Genomic DNA, 14216 nt, shown 5'->3' with positions numbered 1-14216 from the left:
TTTATAAGTTAGTTGAAAGAAAGGCTTATTGCCATGATTCAGTAAGGAATCTATGTTTTGGTGTTTTGGGGAGCTGATGACTACAAGCTGCTCTGAGTTTTCAAGATCATTTGAAATCAGCATTCAACCCAGGGAACTGGATTCCATTATCATGTGACCTTTAACCTGTGCAGTGATAAATCTGTTCGAAGGGTTTTGTTTATTGGATGTTGGTTTTGGCTGGGACATCAGATATATATATATATTGGTTAAGGGTTATACAGTATTGTGGTCGTTTTGTTTTTGCTTGTACTTGATAAAAGTTCTTGCTAATTTTCTTACTATACATGTTGATTATATTCTTAAATAAACATTATTTGATAAAAGCCCCCTCGTGGGTCACTTGTATCATACCTGAAGTGAAACATCTCATGCTTATCCTAGCCAAATTCAAGATGCAGAACTTATGACTCAGGCAGGCTCCATAAAACACTTTGGAGTTGCTGACCTGAACCATAACACCATTCAAGACTGAGACCTGGATCCTAAGGGAATGTACTTCCGAGGCTCTATAAGGCTCTGGTCAGACCCCATTTGGAGTGTTGTGAGCAGTTTTGGGCTCCATATCTGAGGAAGGGTGTGCTGGCCTTGGAAAGGGTCCAGAGGAGGTTCACAAGAATGATCCCTGGAATGAAGAGCTTGTCGAATGAGGAACGGTTGAGGACTCTGGGTCTGTACTCATTGGAGTTCAGAAGGATGAGGGGGGATCTTATTGAAACTTACAGGATACTGCGAGGTCTGGATAGAGTGGACGTGGAGAGGATGTTTCCACTGGTTGGAATAACTAGAACCAGAGGGCACAACCTCAGACTAAAGGGACGATCCTTTAAAACTGAGATGAGGAGGAATTTCTTCAGCCAGAGAGTGGTGAATCTGTGGAACTCTTTGCTGCAGAAGGCTGTGGAGGCCGGGTCATTGAGTGTCTTTAAGACAGAGAGAGATAGGTTCTTGATTAATAAGGGGACCAGGGGTTATGGGGAAAAGGCAGGAGAACGGGGATGAGAAAAATATCAGCCATGATTGAATGGCAGAGCAGACTCGATGGGCCGAGTGACCTAATTCTGCTCCTATGTCTTATGGTCTTATGGAATCAAAGTTTAGGACTGGAAAGTGGAGTTAGGCTAGAAGAGACTCTATGAGTTTATTGAATGATGGAGCCGGCTAAAGGGGCAAAACAGCCTACTCCTGGCCCCACACAGGGCCCTGTGGTGGCTGCTGCTGAACCCAGGTAGGGAAGGAAATCTCTAAGCTCATCTATAGCTCAGGCCCCGAGCCTGCAACTGTGAGGCAACCTGAAATCAGCTAAACTGTCCCTTTCTGCCTCCTACAGTCTCGATATTGACTGGAATATCCCAGCCAGGCTCCATCTAGGATGACGCGGTGGCACAGTGGTTAGCACTGCTGCCTCACCAGTGCTAGGGACTCAGGTTTGATTCCCGGCTTGGGTCTCTGTCTGTGTGGAGTCTGCACGTTCTCCTCATGTCTGCGTGGGTTTCCTCCAGGTGCTCCAGTTTCCTCCCACAGTCCGAAAGACGTGCTGGTTAGATGCATTGGCCATGCTAAATTCTCCCTCAGTGTACCCGAACAGGTGCCGGAGTGTGGCGACTAGGGGGTTTTCACAATAACAGTCGCCGTCCAGAGGGAATTTTGTGTTCAATAAGTGGGATGGAAAGAAGGGAGGAATTCCCGCTCCACCAGATCCCACCAGCGAAGCTAAAGAAAGGTTATTGCCTGGGATCTGGTTCCCAGTGAGACCATCCAATTAAAATTTCAGCCATATCCAAATGGCATCATACTAATGCAAAGAAAGATCCCATATCGATGGCTTTGCGCAGGGGTCCTGGTTGTCTACACTCCAGAGCAGGTTAAGCTCTGGAATGGTCAACTGCTGACGATTAACGTAAGGTTAATGCTGCACCTTCCTTTCTCCCGTTATCCTGAAGCTATCTTGAGTTACGACTCTCACCAACTTTTACAGATGCACCATAGAAAGCATTCTTTCTGGTTGTATCACAGCTTGGTATGGCTCCTGCTCTGCCCAAAACTGCAAGGAACTACAAAAGGTTGTGAATGTAGCCCAGTCCCATCAGGCAAACCAGCCTCCCATCAATTGACTCTGTCTACACTTCCCATTGCCTCGGCAAAGCAGCCAGCATAATTAAGGGCCCCACGCAACCCTGGACATTCTCTCTTCCATCTTCTTCCGTCAGGAAAAAGATACAGAAGTCTGAGGTCACGTACCAACCGACTCAAAAACAGCTTCTTCCCTGCTGCTGTCAGACTTTTGAATGGACCTACCTCGCATTAAGTTGATCTTTCTCTACACCCCAGCTATGACTGTAACACTACATTCTGCACTCTCTCATTTCCTTCTCTATGAACGGTATGCTCTGTCTGTATAGTGCAAGAAACAATACTTTTCACTGTATACTAATACATGTGACAATAATAAATCAAATCAAATCAAATCAAATGAAGCACATTGCGATGTCCTGAGAACCACACAGCGTTGCTTAGAGTTCAGGTTGAAGTAGGCAATTTTCCAAAAGCCATATTGGCACCATTCATAACGTGCCTACAATGCAGAGGGGAACACCGGATGGATATTCGTTCAAACCCCCTCTGCACAGCTGAGAGACCTTTAAATTTCAAAGCCAACGAAAGACCCTTATTCTGCCCAGCAACAGCGCGAAGCTGCATTTTAAACCGGCCTTTGGCCAAGGAAGATCGGGATATCTGCGAGTCAAGACCGAGAGTGGGCTATATGGCATAACCAGACTATCAATAAAATATTACAGGAATAAAATGGCCAAGGCAGGCAAAGAAACTTAACAAACTAGGGTAAAAGGAATAAAAGATGAGATTAAATCTCCCTACACACAGCAGGACAAAATGACATTAACACCTAATCTCGCAAGCAGGGAACACAGACACAAAACAATGAGCTCAATTCAGATAAGGGGACACATAGAGGGGATAATGGGAAACACATTAAAACACCGGGGCAAGAACAGGTAGTCCCATTAACACAAACACACACCATACAATGCAAATTGACAAGCCTCCCAGAGAACTTCCTGACCCGACAGACCACTTTATACATATTGTAAAAATGCATAATCAAATGTTCCCGCTCGAATTTGGATCCCTATAAAGATCCAGAGCTGATGTGAAAGGATTGAGAGCAACGTGGCCAAGCCACTGTTTCGGAGCTGGTTACGTTGGTTCTCCCTGGGTTCCCAGTAATTGTACAATAAAGAAAAACACTTTGAACGTTGCCTTGCGACTCGACCTCTTGAATGCACTGGTACAAGGGATTTTTCCCTACAACAAGGTTCTTGGTGACGGGAGATGGGGCAGAGACACGGAGAAACACAACTGTGCCAGAGGTGAAGGAATGTTCAGCGCACCCGGTATTACGTGATTCAGGTCACAAACAGCTCGAACTGCTGCAGGAAGTGGACACCCACAAGTTGCGGGTCACCATGGCAGAAGGAAACAACTTTACATATGGTGAAGGCTGGCTTTTGCCTTTCGTAGCATCTCATTAATCAGCTCACGGATCAAGAGAGTGCACATTAATGTCAAAAGGTGAACAAGAATACACACTTCAACGTCAAACTGTGACTAAAGTACTTCTTTGGTTGTGCTGTACTGTAAAGCACTTTGGGCAGACTGAATCTTGAAAGGTCAGTGGTTCAGAATTGCCACAAGGTCACTCAGTGTTCCTGGAACGTTAACACTGTTCATCTCTTCACAGCAGTTGCCTAACTAACGGACCATTTCCACTCTTTTCTGTATCCTTAGAACGCATGCTGCAAAACCAACATCACTTCAAAGTACATTCTCCTACATCGTCACGTGACATCACCAAAACCAACAGAACTACAAGACCATCAGAGGATGTAAAGAGATGCAAAGTGTGTTTGTTTTAGATTCACATCTTGGTTGGGAAACAACTGGGTTGTTTAATTGCAAGCGAATGGGATAAAAGACCCCCCCAAAGTGTGGGTGATGCCATCAGAGCCCCTTCATTGCTGCCTTGTGATTTGCACAGAATCTCGCTGTGCTACAGTGATACAGCTCAGGAGGCCATTCGGCCCATTGCGCCCTGGTCTATCTTATACTTTATTTCATGTGAAAGGTCAATTTTATTATTGCTCCTTCCACTAGACTTCACACCTCAGCTCCACGACAGGTCAACAAAAACCCGATCAACGAGGAAAGCTTTAAGAAACTTTTTAAAGGAAGGGAGAGATGGAGGGAGTTAGGGAGAACCCTCAGTGGGATGATAGACAAGAAGGTTCTTTCACATGGCCAATCTGAAACATCACAAATTGACGTGAGCCCTCACCGTTAACCCGGCCAAAGCGCCTTCCTTAATCGCGACAGCAACTTCATTGATTCACTTAGAATAATAGAAATTTACATATAGATGGAAGCCATTTGGCCCATCATAGAACCATAGAATCCCTACAGTGCAGAAAGAGGCCATTCAGCCCATCGAGTCTCCGACTGTCCGAAAGAGCATTCCACCCAGGCTCTCTTCTTGCCCTATCCGTGTAACCCCATGCATTTACAGCCAATGCACCTAACCTCCACGTCTTTGGACTGTGGGAGGAAACCGAAGCACCCGGAGGAAACCCACGCAGACACGGGGGAGAACGTGCAGACTCCACACAGACAGTGACCCAAGGCCAGAATTGAACCCGGGTTCCTGGCGCTGTGAGGCAGCAGTGCTAACCACTGTGCCACCATGATGCCCATCATGTCCGTACTGGCCGAGAGAGAGTTATCCAACCTAATCCCACTTTCCAGCTTTAGTTCTGTAGCACTGTGAGCTGTAACGTTTCAAGTGAGTACTCGTATTGAATGCGGTGAGGGCCTCTGCTTCCACCACCCTTCCAGGCAGTGAGTTCCAGAGCCCCATCAACCAGCCTGGATGAATAGAACATTCTCTTTAATTCCGCTCTAATCATTTTGCCAAGGCCTGTGACAAACATCAGGCCTCCCGCACCCGGGCCAGGCAGGAAAGAGCTGCACCTGCACGGTTTATAGAATCATAGAATCCCTACAGTGCAGAAGGAGGCCATTTGGCCCATCGAGTCTGCGCCAGCCACAATCCCACCCAGACTCTATCCCCATTACTCCATACATTTACCCTAGCTAGTTCCCCTGACACTAGGGGCCAATCCACCTAACCCGCACATCTTTGGAGTGTGGGAGGAAACCGGAGCACCCGGAGGAAACCCACGCAGACACGGGGAGAACGTGCAAACTCCACACAGACACGGGAAGAATGTGCAAACTCCGCACAGACAGTGACCCAAGCCGAGAATCGAACCCGGGTCCCTGGCGCTGTGAGGCAGCAGTGCTAACCACTGTGCCACCGTGCCGCCATTTCGCTTTTTTATGTTGGTAAGGCCCATGAGCATGACCAACGGGACTTGGAGCTGAAGACGAAGGCCCCAAGCGCCCGCACAAAAAGCAAACACCCTGGGAGAGGCGAGAGAGATGGAGAGACATAAAAGAAATTGCATTTGCTGTTCTGAAAAAAATCACAATAGTGAAACCACTCCAGTAACCTGTATCTGTAGTTACGTTTAGCTAATGCCTAGATACAAGATTAGCATTATGCTGAGACTTCTGTCCTGTGGCCTACACTTCAGCTTTCTCCTCGATCTTTATTAATGATGTCACCACTCCTTTCCCTTACCTCATGTTTCTACCTGAGGTAATTGTACTCAGAATATTAAAACAAAAGCAAATATTGTCGATGCTGGAATTCTAACACGAGAAAAAGTGCTGGAAATTCTCAGATAATCAGGCAGCATCTGTGGAGAGAAACAGTCACCATTCCTGTTATTGGCCGTTACAAAATATTAAATCTTGTGTGAACTGGATTAATTATTTGTGAGCTGTGTTTTTAAGTAAATCAAGGTTCTCTTTATACAGTTTGCACTTATATCGTTGTAATAAGTCCTCGGAGGCAGATGTCCCTTCACCAAAATCCCTTTATTTACAAGTCTGGCAACAGCACACAGAGCGCTGTCAGTTAGCAGTCTACACTCGGAGTCCCAGAGGAACTGACACGCCTGGTTAAATACAAGGCAAGAGGCTCCTTAACCCAAAAGAGAAAATGCTGGAAAATCTCAGCAGGTCTGGCAGCATCTGTGAGGAGAGAAAAGAGCTGACGTTTTGATTTCAGATGACCCTTTGTCATTGATTGGCCCATCAATTTGGCCCTTAATCAGGGATTCTAATAATTCTAACAGGCCCACCTCAATTGCCTGATTAAAGTCATTACAATCATATGGTTTACATTTTTCCAAGTCAATGGCCCAGGTTTGATAGCTGGAACTGAAGCTATCAGTGATAGGCATTATTATGGTGCAAATCAGATTTTTCGCCTCCACACATGCGAAATCGTGATTCTCTCCAGATTTTCCGCCCGTGTTTCTATTCCCTCTGACGGCGAGCGTGGGCTGCAAATTGCCCCCAAAAAGTATTTTGCTCAAGGGCAGTTCAAAGAAAATAGGGGGCATCACTCAAAACTTTTCACAGTGTACAGCAACAATCCTCCTTGCTACTTCCTCTAACAATTCTATGAAGTTAGAAAGATATAATCTTCCCCTAACAAAACCATGCTGATTATCCCTGATCAATCTGAGGCTTTCTAAGTGATAGCTTATCCTATCTTGCAGAATAGTTTCCAATACTTTGCCCACCACTGAAGTCAGACTGATTGTCCTATCGTTTTCTGGCTTACCCATCGCGCCCTATTTGAACAATGGCACAATATTCGCAGACCTCCAATCTTCTGGGACCTCGTCTATATCTAGTGATGATTGCAAAATGATCCTCAGAGCATCCACTATTTGCTCCCTGGGTTCCCTCAACAGCCTGGGATACAATCTATCCAGCTGGGGCAATTTATCCAACTCCAAGGGTGCCAGAAACTCCAGTACTTCCTCTCTCATTATGCTTATTGTATCAGATATTCCACACTCTTTAACTAGAATGTCCGCATCATCCCTCTCGTTGGTGGCACGGTGGCACAGTGGTGAGCACTGCTGCCTCACAGCGCCAGGGATCTGGGTTCGATTCCCAGCTTGTGCCATTGTCTGTGCGGAGTCTGCATGTCCTCCCTGTGTCTGCGTAGGTTTCCATCGAGTCCTCCCACAATCCGAAAGACGTGCTGGTTAGATGCATTGGCCGTGCTAAATTCTCCCTCAGTGTACCCGAACAGGCACCGGAGTGCGGTGACTGGGGGATTTTTTTTTGGTTTATTTATTAGCGTCGCAAATAGGCTTACATTAACGCTGCAATGAAGTTACAGTGAAAATCCCCTCGTCTCCACACTCCAACGCCTGTCGCAATGTTGCAGTTCAAATATAACATTGCAGTGTTAATGCAAGCCACTAATAAATAAACTTTAAAAATTCCTTGGTGAAGGCAGAAGCCGGAGCTTTCTGGCCATTCCTGCCAGTCAGATCGACCAGTCTCCCTGCTGTGAGTTTCGTGGTGGGTCAGTGCCAGCAGAAAGAGCTGGGGTGGCCTCCAGTGCTCCCTCTCCCTGATGCTGGGCTTCTCGGTCAGGTACTGAGTGCCTTTGAGTAAAGAACCCTCTGGGAGCCCTGAGCAAACATGCCAGGCTTTGTTTGCCAGGCTCTCTGCTTGGCAAGCCACCTTCCCACCACTGGATTAATATCAGTGGCAGTGGAATGAGGCCCTTAGATGGCATTAGCTGCCCACTTCAGGCCTTCAACTGGCAGTGGGGCAGGAAAGCCATCCAGGGGTCTTCTCCTCATGGAGTTAATTGTGTAGAGGCAGGAAAATGCTGGGATCCACACACATCATTCTGCCAACCAATTAAACTCCCCTCCTATCTCCAAACCTGCCACGGGGAGAGGGCACAAGACTCCACCCCTCACCTGTGCACAAAACCCTTGCGATCACTGTAGACACTCAATCTTAACATCGTGCTGTCTTGGCGAAGATTGCATTTGTACTAAGGGGGAGAAAGAAGAACAGCTTTGCATTTTCATGGCGCACTTCATGATGTCGGTATGACCTGAAGCACTTTACAAATGGGAGAGTTGTCAGTGTTGCAATGCCAGGAATGTGGCAACCACAGCAAAGTGGCACAAACATCACTGCTCCCCCCTTCCTCCTCCAATCTTACCCAAGTGTCGGCTTCCCTCTTAGATTTCAGTTCGGGCGACAGGTCCACACCCTGAATGTCACCACACACCTTGACTGTTTACAGTCTCTGACTGGTTTCAGCATCTTCGCGGTTCATTTCACATTTCTCCAACCCACTGGCCTTACTCAGATCCAAGAAGATTCCTGGTGAGTTGAGATGAACAGAGTGCGATTTGGAAATAAATCCTTATGAAAGCTCCCTGGTCGGTGAGTTCAGTGAACGCTGAGTTTGGTTTTGTCACTGTGTCTGACATCACTTGTTTTTGAGCAGGGCCTGTGGCTTTTTGACATCTGTTACCTGAACCAGCTTCCTCCGACATTTCCTCAACCTGTTTCCATTTACTTCGACCAAGCCTAATAAACAATTGCACTGTTCTCACCTCCCCCCCATTCCTGACTCTACCCTGTACCCGTTACTCAATTCCCCAATCAGGCCACAGTCATTTGGAACATTGCCCAGTTTTTTATCTTTCAATGCACTGGGTGTATTTTTCTTGTTACATAATATTTACAGAGCACAATCAGATGGGCAGCACGGTGGCACAGTGGTTAGCACCGCTGCGTCACAGCGATAGGGGCCCGGGTTTGATTCCTGGCTTGGGTCACTCCACTGTGTGGAGCCTGCACGTTCTCCCCATGCCAGCTTGGGTTTCCTCTGGGTGCTCCGGTTTCCTCCCAAAGTCCAAAGATGTGTGGGTTTGGTGGATTGGCCATGCTAAATTCTCCCTCAGTGCATCCGAACAGGCACCGGAGTGTGGCGACTAGGGGATTTTCACAATAACTTCATTGCAGGGTTAATTAAATTACCCCTTATTGTCAGGGGGACTAGCTGGGGTAAATGGTTATGGGGATAGGGCCTGGGTGGGATTGTAGTCGGTGCAGACTCGAAGGGACCGAATGGCCTCCTTCTGCACTGTAGGATTCTATGGTTCTGTGATTCTATGAGATCATTAAGCCCGGCTCTTCAATGCAGGTATTTACTCTTCGTTCAAGCCTTCTTCAACTCTATTTCATCTCCCATCAATGTAACTTTCCATTCTTTTCTTCCAACTTCCCAAATCTAAACTATTTGCCTCAACCACACCAGTTGGGCCGGCAATTATTGCCCACCCTGAGTTGCCGTTGAGAAGGTGGTGGTGAGCTGCCTTGTCAAACTACTGCAGTCCATGTGATGTAGGTACACCCACAGTGCTGTTAGGAAGGGAGTTCTCTTCCTCGGTTGTAGACGCCGCAGGTTTGGAAGGTGCTGACAAAGGAGCCTTGGTGAGTTGCCGCAGTGCATCTTGTAGATGGTTCACACTGCTGCCACTGTGTGTCGGTGGTGGAGATAATAGGTGGGATTTTCATAGAGTCATAGAGTGTAATTTTCCCATCCTGTCCATCATGGGAATCTTAGGGGGGGGGTAGGGGGAGTGGGGGTGGGGGGGGAGGGGTGGGGGGGGGGGTGGCGGGGGAGGCGCAGACCATGCAAAGGTCCATTTATCTCGGGTGGGATTTTCCTGTTTTGGGGCTAGCGCGGCCGGGAAAGACCCACCCATAGAGACATACAACTCAGAAAAGGCCCTTCGGCCCATCAAGTCTGCACTGATATTAACCACCATTACTGTGTGTTTCATGGTGGTGGAATCTTCCGGTCCCGCCATTGTCCATGGGGTTTCCCATTGAATGCACCGTCTGTCGCATGAACCCCATGGTGGGAGGAGATGGGGCGCACCATTGGTGGGAATGGTAGATCCCGCCAGCATGAAGGGCCAGGAAGTTCATCTCAGGGTCAAGTACAGCACCAAGATTGGAATTCAGGGATTGGATCTGACGGGAATGCCTAATTGATCACGGGACCAGAATTTCCAGATGCAGCACAGAGTATATTTCAGAATGAAACCGAGGAATTCGGTCTGCACAGGTGTTGGAAAATATAGAAAAGAGGAGAATAATGCCCAACTCTCTCCGATGTAACCATTGATCAGAAAGTATCAGCAGCCTCACCTGGGAAGCGAGCATGAGGAACCAAGATTTAAAAAACCTTACTAATAGCTCTATAACAAAAAGATTTGCATTAATGAGGGCGGCATGTTGGCACAGTGGTTAGCATTACTGTTTCACAGCGCCAGGGACCCGGGTTTGATTCCTGGCGTGGGTCACTATCTGTGCAGAGTTTGCACATTCTCCCCCCTGTATGTGTGGGTTTCCTCCGGGTGCTCAGGTTTCCTCCCATAGTCCAAAGATGTGCAGATTGGGTGGATTGGCCATGCTAAATTGTCCCTTAGTGTCCAAAGATGTGCAGGTTAGGGGGATTAGCCATGCTAAATTACCCCTTAGTGTCCCAAGATGTGTAGGTTAGGGGGATTAGCCATGCTAAGTTGTCCCTTGGTGTCCAAAGATGTGTAGGTTAGGTGGATTGGCCATGCTAAATTACCCCTTAGTGTCCCAAGGTGTGTAGGTTAGGGGGATTAGTGGGGTAAATACATGGGATTATGGGGATAGGGCCTGGGTGGGTTGCTCTGTTGGGGTGTCGGTTCAGACTCAGTGGGCCGAAATGTCTCCTCCTACACTGTAGGGACTCTATATAAGGTGCTGAGGGAGCTGTCAGACTGGTGTTTCTATTTAGACATCAAACAGTTCACTATCAGGCACTCCTTACTGCAATGAACTCATTGCAAAATTGTTTCAGTCAAGTCAGGAAATAACGCTTGCAATATAGATTTACCAAAACACATCACAGCATCTTGGGAAACTACAATTTACAAATAAATAGGAAGTTGTCTCATTTCAAATTTCCCTGAAATTTAATACAAAACCAAAATTCCCCCGACAAGAATTTAGCAGCTTCTCGTAAAAATGAAACGCTTTAAGCTTCCTGGGCAGTTCTGGTGCAGTGAGGTGTGTGGGAGTAAGGCGGAGGTGTTGGCCATTCATTATCCCTCAACCGACATTAAGAAACAGACATTTATTTCATTGTTGCTTGTGGGATCTTGCTGTGCAAACATTTGCCACCCATCACAACAGTGAGTGAACCCCAAAACAAAAAAGAATCACCTTGGCTTTGGGATGTCAGGAAGTTGTGACAGGCAGCAGAGAAATGCTAATTCCTTCTGCTTAACTGCAGCTTGGTGATTGACGTTAATCTGATCCCAGGTCAGTTAGAGAAGGATAAAATGAGACACAATCCTTTCTTTTCTTGATAATGGATTTATTTAAAGAATGCAGCCTTTGACAAGGTACCGCATGGTAGGTTGTTGCATAAGGTTAAATCTCACGGGATCCAGGGTGAGGTATCTAAATGGATACAAAATTGGCTTCTTGACAGAAGCCAGAGGGTGGTTGTAGAGGGTTGTTTTTCAAACTGGAGGCCTGTGACCAGCAGTGTGCCTCAGGGATCAGTGCTGGGCCCACTGTTATTTGTCATTTATATTAATGATTTGGATGAGAATATAGGAGGCATGGTTAGTAAGTTTGTAGATGACACCAAGATTGGTGGCATAGTGGACAGTGAGGAAAGTTATCTCCAATTGCAACAAGATCTTGATCAATTGGGCCAGTGGGCTGACGAATGGCAGATGGAGTTTAATTTAGACAAATGCGAGGTGATGCTTTTTGGTAGATTGAACCAGGGTAGGACTTACTCAGTTAATGATAGGGCATTGGGGAGAGTTACACAACAACGAGATCTAGGGGTACATGTTCATAGCTCCTTGAAAGTGGAGTCACAGGTGGACAGAGTGGTGAAGAAGGCATTCGGCATGCTTGGTTTCACCGGTCAGAACATTGAATACAGGAGTTGGAACGTCTTGTTGAAGTTGTACAAGACATAGCATACTGTGTGCAATCTTGGTCGCCCTATTATAGAAAGGATATTATTAAACTAGAAAGAGTGCAGAGAATTTTTACTAGGATGCGACCGGGACTTGATGGATTGAATTATAAGAGGCTGGATAGACAGGGACTTTTTTCTCTGGAGCGTAGGAGGCTGAGGGATGATCTTATCGAGGTCTATAAAATAATGAGGGGCACTGATCAGCTAGATAATCAATATCTTTTCCTAAAGGTAGGGGAGTCTAAAACTGGAGGGCATAGGTTTAAGGTGAGAGGGGAGAGATACAAAAGTGTCCAGAGGGGCAATTTGTTCACACAGAGGGTGGTGAGTGTCTGGAACAAGCTGCCAGAAGTAGTACGAGAGGCGGGTACAATTTTGTCTTTTAAAAAGCATTTAGATAGTTACATGGGTACGATGGGTATAGAGGGATATGGGCCAAATGCGGGTCACTGGGATTAGCTTAGGGGTTTAAAAAAAATGGGCGGCATGGACAGGTTGGGCCAAAGGACCTGTTTCCATGCTGTAAACCTCTATGACTCTATGACTCTATATGCTTCCGACCTTCTAACCCAGTGCCCCAGCGGTCTCTCTTTACAAGTACTCAAAGTACTTAATTAGTTAAACCATGTGACTTACGTGTGCACCTCAACAATACAATCAACATACCATTAATAATTGAGGTCTTACCATTGGCTTCAGCAGCACTGGGCTTAGTGGAGGGGTACAATGGCACAGTGGTTAGCACTGCCACCTCACAGCGTCAGGGACCTGGGTTCAATTCTGGCCTTGGGTAGCTGTCTGTGCGAAGTTTGCACGTTCTCCCCGTGTCTGCGTGGGTTTCCACTGGGTGCTCTGGTTTTTGGGGCAGCATGGTGGCACAGTGGTTAGCACTGCTGCCTCACAGCACCAGGGACCCGGGTTCGATTCCCAGTTTGGGTTGATGTCTGTGTGGAGTCTGCACGTTCTCCCCGTGTCTGCGTGGGCTTCCTCCGGGTGCTCCGGTTATCTCCCACAGTCCAAAAGGCGTGCTGGTTAGGTGCATTGGCCATGCTAAATTCTCCCTCAATGTACCCAAGGCGCTGTGAAAATCTCCGAGTGGGAACTAGGGGATTTTCACAGCAACTTCATTGCAATGTTAATGTAAGCCTACTTGTGACTAATAAATAAACTTTCCTCCCTGTCCATCGGATTGGTCATGCTAAATTGCCCCTTAGTGTCAGGGGATTAGCAAGGTAAATATGTGGGGTTACAGGGATAGGGCCTGGATGGGGATGTTGTCCGTGCAGACTTGATGGGCTGAATGGCCTCCTTCTGCACTATAGGGATTCTATGATACCATGAAATCATCCATGTCCCAGGCCACTGTCCAATGGCCCAATTCTGGAATGATTGTATTTGTGGACATTGAGGTTGTGGCTTTGGCACTGGTGTGAAGTACTCCACAGTCGACCAGCAGTCCGCTACTTACTGTTGAGGCTCACATGTCAAGAGTGGTCACTTTGGTCAGGTCTGGGGGGCGAACCTGGGCCCACAAAGGGTATCTCAGAAAAGGTGAGGGTTCTGTTGGTGGGGACACCATCCCAGGTGGAATTAAGTTGTGCCATGGCCAAGGATATATGACTGGGGCTTCAACAAGAGTCAGTGCAGTAAACAGAGTTGGTAAAGAATTGGGATTGATATTCTTTCTGTGGCTTTGCTTTGGTAACAGTTATTTTGATTCTAACGTGTGGCCAATGTTGGCGGAGCCATATTTATTGCCTTTCCCTGTGTGAGCTGATGAAGTGTTGGCTGGCCTTTGCTTCAACTTTTAGTGGATAGTAAGTCAATCACACAGAGTGGCGTAAAGCCATCCAACCCCCAGGTGAGTTTTGGTGGTGGGAAGAGCATCTAATTGGTTGGGATGCTGGCAGTTGGGGACCTCACCACCTTCCTGCCTCTGGCCTGATTCGGGACAAAGAAAACAAAGAACACTACAGCACCAGAACAGGCCCTTTGGCCCATCAAACCTGCGCTGATATGTGGTTTCTGTCCCTCTGTTCGCCCCCCAATCATGCATCTATCACAATACACCCTGAACGGTGCTAACGTGCCTCTTCCACCACCTCCACTGGCAGCGCATTTCAGCCACCCACAACCCTTTGCGAGAAAGACTTTCCCC

General features: G+C 47.2%; 1 protein-coding gene across 6 annotated transcripts in view; it reads right to left on the bottom strand.

Annotated features, from left to right (window-relative positions):
• LOC144479655 (tyrosine-protein kinase JAK2-like) overlaps positions 1-14216 on the bottom strand; it is a 126657-nt gene that overhangs the window by 99311 nt on the left and 13130 nt on the right. Inside the window, exon 1 of one of the 6 annotated variants that reach the window (XM_078198646.1) lies at positions 3450-3465. The exons of the other annotated variants lie outside the window; for them this stretch is intronic. The gene's annotated coding sequence lies outside the window, so the exon portion shown is untranslated. Of the gene's footprint in view, positions 1-3449; positions 3466-14216 lie in introns of those variants that run through there. 6 annotated transcript variants of the gene reach the window in all.

This window comes from Mustelus asterias, chromosome 26 (assembly GCF_964213995.1).
Source record: "Mustelus asterias chromosome 26, sMusAst1.hap1.1, whole genome shotgun sequence".
In the NCBI taxonomy this organism is placed as follows: Eukaryota; Metazoa; Chordata; class Chondrichthyes; order Carcharhiniformes; family Triakidae; genus Mustelus; species Mustelus asterias.
This window is presented reverse-complemented; position numbering and strand designations above follow the sequence as displayed.